The sequence below is a fragment of the Podarcis muralis genome, chromosome 11, assembly GCF_964188315.1.
Source record: "Podarcis muralis chromosome 11, rPodMur119.hap1.1, whole genome shotgun sequence".
In the NCBI taxonomy this organism is placed as follows: domain Eukaryota; kingdom Metazoa; phylum Chordata; class Lepidosauria; order Squamata; family Lacertidae; genus Podarcis; species Podarcis muralis.
The window spans coordinates 31065815-31074389 of record NC_135665.1 but is presented as its reverse complement, the minus strand read 5'-3'; positions in this window follow the sequence as shown (position 1 = coordinate 31074389).

Sequence of the window (8575 nt, the reverse complement as noted above, 5' to 3'; positions counted from 1 at the left end):
CCTCAATAACTTTCCCCAAAAAGCTCAACAACACCAGATTTTCCATTTTAGAAATATGGCAACCTAAATTACCTAACTTACATAATTTACATAACATACATCATCACGATACTACTCTGCCACATTCATTTCAGTGCAAAGTAAACCCAGAACAATTGGGGGAGGGGTGTAATAAATTATGTATCATTTGTGGACTGAAGGCAAGAGCAACAAATACTGATTGTATTCACTGAGTCAATTTCCATCCTGGACATGGAATGAATAAGCAAACATTGGCCCCAACTGCTCTTCAACAAGTAGGACTGGGTCCAGCAGGACCCCAAAGCTCCTCATCTTATCTCATAAAGACACCACAGTCTCTTTGTTTGTATTAATACAATGTTAATGTTAATACCAACAACAATGGACATTATATTTCTGGGTTTTCCAAATCTTGTAGCATGTTCAGAAGCAGCATTAGCAGATCAGATAAGTAAATGCGCCCCTTTCCCCACCCGTACGGGCACCCATGCCCAGCATCCCTGTGTACTAGTAGGAAAGACAAAAGCATCCTGTGCAGCCAGTCATCGCTCTAATTAAGGTTTTCCCACAGACATCTGGGAATGGGAACAGGATGCTGGACTAGATGGGCCATTGGCTTGATCCAGCAGGCTCCTGTTATGTTCTTCTGATTTCACTATGGATCACTGAAATGTTTTGGATTGGAAAAATAAACAGTCCGAGCTCTTACCGTGAAGCCTTTTCTATGTGTGTGTTTTTGCAGGCTTAGATCCAGCTTGCAATATGCTGGTCAGAGGCCAAGTAGAATTGCTTGTACAGCTTGAAACCTGTATTGCAGGCCACCAAAATCAAGTGATTGAAACAAAGCAAGGGGCGATTTGACATGCCAGTTTCCTGACCCCAGTGTCAACTGTGTGCAGTCTTTGGCTCCGTTGCCCCTGTAAGTGGCAATGAACTCAGTGATGGATTTTGCAAGCAAGCATCAAGCTAGAGTCTAGGGTCTATGCATGTCTATTTTAGAGAGCAAACTGAAGCTCCTGGGGAGGGCAGATGAGGGGCAGTTGGGTATAGAGGTATAGAATTATAGAGTTGGAAGAGATCCTGAGAATCTTCTCGTCCAACACCTGCAATACAGGAATATGCAGCTATCCCTTACAGTGATTGAACTTGCAACCTTGGCATTTTCAGCACCACACTCTAACCAACTGAGCTATCCAGCCCTACCTCTCTGAAGGCAGAGAAGAAGTTCTACCAAATAAGATATCTTTGTTATGGTGGATGAAAGCTTCCCTGTTGCTGTTTTTCCACTAGCCATGCTCTGCCAGTGGCAAGCCCCAAAATGGAGTATGTCAGATAAGGCTGTGGATCCACAAAATCCTAAGCCCTCTTGTTTCCAGTACATGACTCCCCACCACAAAAGGCCCTGAAATATGCCAGCCCCAGTGTTGGCATAGTTAATTCCCCTTAATTGGCATCAGGGTGAAATGCCACACTCCAGCCCCCTGGCCCCATCTCTGCTCTGGCCACTATGGGCCAGCAGAGCTTTGGATCTGGCAGAATAATCCATCCAACACAGTTAAATATGGGCAAGTATATTATCATGATTTTTCTAGTCTGCATACAATGTTCAAGAGCAAGATTCCTAGTGCCTCCTCTCAGCTTACAAAGCCAGGAATATTGTTGTGAGCTTCTTTCACTTTTTTACTTTTCCTAATGCCAGACTGTTGGCTTTCATCCACATGCATGCCGGGGGTCTGTGCTGGGTTTGTGTGATGAGGAGACCCAGTCATGAAGTTTCACCAAGATGCCAGAAAGCATCCTACCAGCATGGTTTACATACCTCTCTATATATTTTATTTTTAAATTAAAAGGGAAAATGCATGCCACTGCATCCCTGCCCTGTGAGATTAAAACAATTAATGAAATAAACAGGTAATAAATATAAATGCTGGATCTGTGAACCAAGGCCTTAACCTTGTGAGATGAAATGTTGCATGTTCTCAGCTCACATGGTCAAGATGCTCAGCTTGTCCGCTGCAGACAAGTTGTGATGGTTCAAATACATACAAACCTGTAGCTAACAGGGAATATGTAATTTTCCTTGAAATCAGCCCCTGTAACTCACATATGCTCAAGACGAGGATCTAAGTTGCTACAGCTCCAAAAATGGAATGAGACAAAGATGTTAAAAAAAAAAAAAAAGAGGGAACAGAATGCAACCCTCAGATAAGGACATCTTTGCAAGCATATGTAAAAGTAGCCACTTCAAAAAAATGTTCTGCTTAAAGCTTCTTTCACATGGTGTGAAAGATATAACTGGCTGGTGTGCAGGCAAAGATGAGATGAAAATGTTTAAACTGACTTTGATGAAAGTTTCTTATTCACATTGACTGTTTATGGAAGGGAGAACTTTATTTAGCTTGACCAGAGTTTTGAAATCAGAGTTAAAATGTATTTTGGTGCCTTATTTACCCAATGGTTTTCTAATTGATTAGCCTTAATGGCCTTTCTTGTCAATCGAGCCCTTCATTTCTATTGTGCATCAGATCTTTGTGTGACTCAGGTAGTGCCCTGCGTGTTTGATCTTTGACCTCAACTCACAGACTGTTTTATGTAGAAAAGCCCCATGATTATTGCCTTCACTTTCTTTAACCTACTTTTTCACCTTGAAGTGTAAAGGGTCACAGCTAGGGCCTGGCTTGTATTACAGTCCTTAAGATGAAGCATATTCTATGAAAAGCACTCTGTTTTTATTTCTTTGGAATTATTGGCTTTCAAGCCTTTGAATTCCATGAAGATAATTACTGTTTTGCCCCCTTTTTGTGTGATATTTGATGCCGCTGAGTGGAATAAATTACCTGTCTAACAAGGAGCTTTAATTGGTAGTTGCAGGCCAATGTGCATGCTCCATGCTAACTCCCTTATTATTTTTAAACCACCATATTACCATGTAGGATACGTTATTGTTTTAACTCTTAGTAGAAGTTGCAAGCTACAATCTATTCCCACCCCCTTTTCCCCAATTTTGCTGGGGCATTTACATCTCTCTTTCTCGGTGCATAAATCAATACTGTGTCTGTGTGACAGAAAGTCTGAGATAAATGTATCTTTTCTGACTTTCCAGTGGCAAATCACACCTATCACAGTCCCATGTGGGCATAACATTTGAAGTCCCTCTAAATTTACTACAGAAAGTGAAATCAGAATATGGCTGATGGCTGTTAGCTCATCAAGATGACCCCAGATCCCATTAAAGCTTGAGGCTAGCACTGCACAAGTTTGAAAAACTCATGTCCAAATTAGGCTAATTGGATCCAATCCGAGGAAGACCGCAAGAATTCAAACCGAGTCCTCATCCTTCCATACCCTGTGTGCCATTTTCCTATAGAACTAGTTTTATAGAACTTGAACTTCCCATTGGAGAAAAGGTATCCTTTTATTTTATTATATTATATTTGTGGAGCAAAAAGGACTTCTCAGAGGCAAAAATAGTCACGCACATTTCACTGCTATAATTGTGTGTGAATGAAAGCCTTTTAAGAGCAGAACTCCAGGGAAACTTAATAATCCAAAGTAGTTTTGCGGAGAGGTCATCCGGGATTTGGACAGCAGTGCCACATAAGCAGGGCAGACAGACAGGAGTGTTCTCTTTGCAGCATTGTCCTTTTCCGAGATGGTGATGGGACAGGGTGAGGTGATGGTGGTGTCAGGGGAGCTCCTAGGCAGCAGTGGTGGCCCCACAGGTGCACACCTGCAGGTGCTCCCCTGACCTTGCCAGTACCATGCCCTACTCCATCCCCACCCTGGTAAGAACAGCACTGCTGGGAGGGGGTTGCTGCAACTTTACCCAACCCTGCCACATGCCACTGAAGGATTTGGGGCATGCTATCATCATTATAGGGACGCGGGTGGCGCTGTGGGTAAAACCCCAGCGCCTAGGACTTGCCGATCGCATGGTCGGCGGTTCGAATCCCCGCGGCGGGGTGCGCTCCCGTCGTTTGGTCCCAGCGCCTGCCAACCTAGCAGTTCGAAAGCACCCCCGGGTGCAAGTAGATAAATAGGGACCGCTTACTAGCGGGAAGGTAAACGGCGTTTCCGTGTGCTGCGCTGGCTCGCCAGATGCAGCTTGTCACGCTGGCCACGTGACCCGGAAGTGTCTGCGGACAGCGCTGGCTCCCGGCCTATAGAGTGAGATGAGCGCACAACCCTAGAGTCTGGCAAGACTGGCCCGTATGGGCAGGGGTACCTTTACCTATCATCATTATAAAGGTGGTAACTAACTCTGCTTCTTATTTTCATCTAATACCAAGGGAGCTATTGTGAGCTAGTTCCTGTAAAAAAATGAGTTGGGGGATAGCTAACAAACAAATCCAGACAAGTCACTGGTACTCCTGTTCAGGAAGGAGTGAGGACTCTGGAATAGGGATTCAGACTGTTTGGGGTGCACATTCTGTGGAGTGCTCCTGGATTCCACTTACACTTGTATGACCAGGTGGCAGCTGTAGCTTTCGTCAGCAGTGCCTGGGCCACCAGCTGTGCCCTATTCCTTAGTTCATTGGTTTTCAACCAGTGTGCTGTGGCACCCTGGGGTGCCTTGAATGATGATCAGGGGTGCTGTGAACAACACTGGCCTCTGTCCCTCTTTCCCTCCCTCCTCTGATGCCCTCTTGTGTCTCTGCCTCCCAAAGGCCTACATGGCTGTTTGTTGCAGCAACCCTGCCTACAAGCTCCCCAGGTGAATGGCGCCTTTGGGGCTGGCCAGAGGGTGCTGGTTGCCCAGAGGTGAGGTGATCTCGGAGTAAGAAAGCAAGCAAGCAAGCGGGCGAGCCCAGCCAGCCGGTCCACTAAGCCCTTGCTGTTGGGAATGAACAGACAAGTCCCAGACCCCTGTGGGGCAGTGTGAGGAGGCACCTCTCTTTGGGGCAGGGGGGGGCAGCTCAGAGACCAGGGGTGGCAGCAGCAACTGTCTGGAGGACTTCCAAGAAGAGGGGAGAGGAGGCTGAGGGAACACTCCACAAGGGGAGTGAGGAGTGAAAAAAGGGTGAGGAGTTGCCAGTTCTGCAGGCAAGGAGTGATATAACTGGGCTCCTGAGCCCCACAGGGGTGCCTTAGTTATATCCTGGTTGGAATTCTGCAGTGCAATCTACATGGGGCAATCTGAAGAAGCTTCAATTGTTCCAGAATACAGCTGCAAAGATGCTGGTGGCTGCTTGCCCATGGAATCCCATTAAATGGATCCTGCAACAGTGGCACTGGTTACCAATTTACTTCCAAGCATAATTCAAAATGTTGGTGAGTACTCTTTAAAGCACTAAAGGGCTTTGGTCCAAGAAACTTTAGGGATCACCTATTTCCAGACCATCTTACCTGCTCCATGAGAAGAGAAGGAGAGATCCTTCTCTGTGTCCTGCCATGGTTGGAAGCATAGACGGTGGGCAAGGGAGAGACGGCCTTCACAATGGCTGAACCCATAAGAACATCAGGACACAGGCTCATTTAGTTCAGTATCTTGTTCTCACAGTAGCCATCCAGCTGCCCATGGGAAGCCTACAAGTTCAACAGCACTCTCCCCACTTGCAGTTCCCAGCACCTGGCATTCAGAGGCGTACTGCCTCCCAGACCTTGCCACACCCACAAAGTACAGTTGCTTCCCTCTCTGGCTGCTTTTCATCTGTTTCTGAACACTTTGTTATTCTTCAAGGTTTCCATGTTCTTGTTTTTAACTGCTGATCCTGTATCCTTTTTGAAATGGTTTTATATACTTTCGGGAAACTGTAACATTATACAACTTAACCTGCCCTGTGTAGTGTTTTTACACTAGGAAGAAGAGATTTGAGAGTTTTGATAAAATAAATGAATAACATCCATGCAGGGAAAAATGTATTCAGGATACAACATAGAGATGACCACTTATTGGGAGTAATGAGCTAATATTTCTATATTTTTAGTACACCTCTGTCACAAACAGATTTTTTTATCTTGTGCAAAATGAAAAATGTCTCTCACTTGGATGTTCTAAGAATCATAATATTATTTAAACAAATATGCCATTTAATACATGGGATTAGTTACCCTAATAGTGCCATTAGCTATCACTATACTCCATAATAAGTGGCTTCATCTTTGTTATGACATGATCTTTCCTACTGTTTATTGACCTTTCAATACAAGGGGGAGGGAACGTTCCCAGCCCCCCAAACCTTTAAGCAGCTACTGTAAAGCTGTGGTTTTCTTCTCAGCTGGAATGTTTAGAAACCCTTAGAGCTAAATACCTTGGTGTACTGCTTAAACACCAACAACAGCCTTATGGGGCCTGGCCCGACCTTAAACACATCTTTTTTTGTTGAGAATATTGCATTCTGTAGGCTAACCCAGAGCTCACATTAAATATACTAGCCTCATTGAAGCTTACTGAATTGAACTGAGTTGCTTTTTGTTTTTTCTCTCTTTACTTCACCCCCAACTGGGACTGGGCAGCCTTTCTTTCCAGTGGAGTGTGCTTTAAAGTAGCCCAAAGAAGAGAATAAGAGGTGGAGGGAGAAAGAAAACCAAAAGGTGCTGCTTAGGCCCATAATTAGTCTTGATCCTTAGAGTCTAAAATATTTTAACGCCAGGTTTCTGATTGCAGTGCGGCAAAGTGGATTTGGGAATGCAGAAAAGTAATTAGGTCTGTGCATTGAAGTGTGGAGAGCATTTAAAAGTGAATGGGTGGTTACTACATTCTTGGCAGGCTGTTTTTTATCTTTTCATGCTCCGCTGTTGTTAGAGGTGATGGGTTTATTGCAGTTTTAGCACTTTGGAGGTGGTTGTGTTTTTCTTAACCTAGCCTTTCACTTTCCTGTCTCTTAAGATGAATACTTGTGGCAGAATGGAGATTGACGAAAAATGCTTTTTTAAAAAAAAAAAAGGAGAGAGAAAATCCTTGAAAGGCTGGAATCCTGGAGAGGAGGGGGGAAATCATTTGGTAAAGGAGAACAAGGAGGAATAAGCGTCAGCCTTGAAACAGGCCCTGTACAAAGAATCTGCCTTTAATTAATGACTCACTATCTATAGAAGCAACCAGAGACAATAGTCACCCTGAGGAGAAGAAAAAGAAAACATTTATTCTCTGGTAGGGAAAATGTTCACATAGGGTGCAGTCCACCAAGCCTTGCTACCCCAGGCCACTTCAATTGGGCTTATGCGGCAGCCCCACTGAATGAATAGAGATTGTGCAGCAGCTGTGCTGGCTGGATTGTGACCGCTGTCATCTGGAGAAACCGCCACACGGGGGGGGGGGGGGCTAAATGGAGAGATATCAAGACCACAAATGATGCAGCACCTTGTAGTAATTTGTAGATTGTTGCAGCTTCTACATAACTGCTGTATTATTATTATTATTATTATTATTACTACTACTACTACTATTATTATTTTTTAAAAAAAACCTCACCAGGTGTCAGCTATTCTTTATAGCCTTGGAACCAGGCTGGCTTGTTCATTCACCATTCAGAATCTCCTCGGCGCTGACCTGAATGTCATAGAAATTTCCTGCTTTTTAAAAAAAGGGAAAGAATAAGAGGGTAAATGTGATAGAAACCTGTGCATTTCAGAGTTCTCCCTATGGGCAGAGAGGAAGGCGTCCTGCAGAAACTCCTTTTGACAGCGGTTGTAATTACAGGCTACTATATTAAAAGTGTCGTGGTCAAAAGACACGGAATTACAAGGCTAGAATGCAGGAGGGCCACTTGTTAACTTTGAGGAATTGCCTTTTTTAAAAAAGGGGGGCAAAAAGAGATCTGTTGCAGAATATATATTGACAGTGAACAATAGCTACCTGAGGAATAACCCTCTGGGAAGTTCTCCTGAGAAAGCCCTGGTACAATGAATGGGAGTTGCACAAGCACATTTAAATCATTTCAGTAGGTCTTGCTCAGGATAACTTCTAGAAATAGGGAGCTGTGACTCAATCAGCAGTCCTGTGGCACTCATAAATGAGTGTTCTCTTATGTGTAATTTAAACCAATAAGTAATATAACTGTCCAGCTATGTATCAGAGAATATAGCTGTTGAGTGCAGCAGAATTTCTCTGAAACGTTTAAAAATCATGGCAGCAGGGTTTTTTATTTGTAGAGTTTTATTTTTGAAAATTCATTGGGTGCGGGGTTCTTTTCCTTTGCAGATTCATAGACTATTTATTTAATTAACAGGGTTGTGTTATTTTAGATAGCCATTTCAATATTTTCCTCTGTTTACTTTGGTGTCTGGGAAACACGCTCACAAAAAGATCTTCTATCTTTCTGAGTATTTAAGTGGCCTCGATTGTGTTAATATGCAGGCTGAATCACGGCGTCTCAAGCAAGCCCTCACCTAACATCCCTATTCTTTAATAAGCTGGCAGAGGAAAGAGCTTCAGTGAAAATTAAACTATCTCTTGGTTAATTTTAATCCAATTACATATTCGCCATCTGTACCTATTTAATCAGTAGAGTTGCAATTTTCCTATGAGTCCCAGTTGCGGATGTGTACTTAATACTGGAACATGTCCTTCAGCGGTACCTGAGAGGTTGGCAAAATATCAGCTTTGGAAGTGATC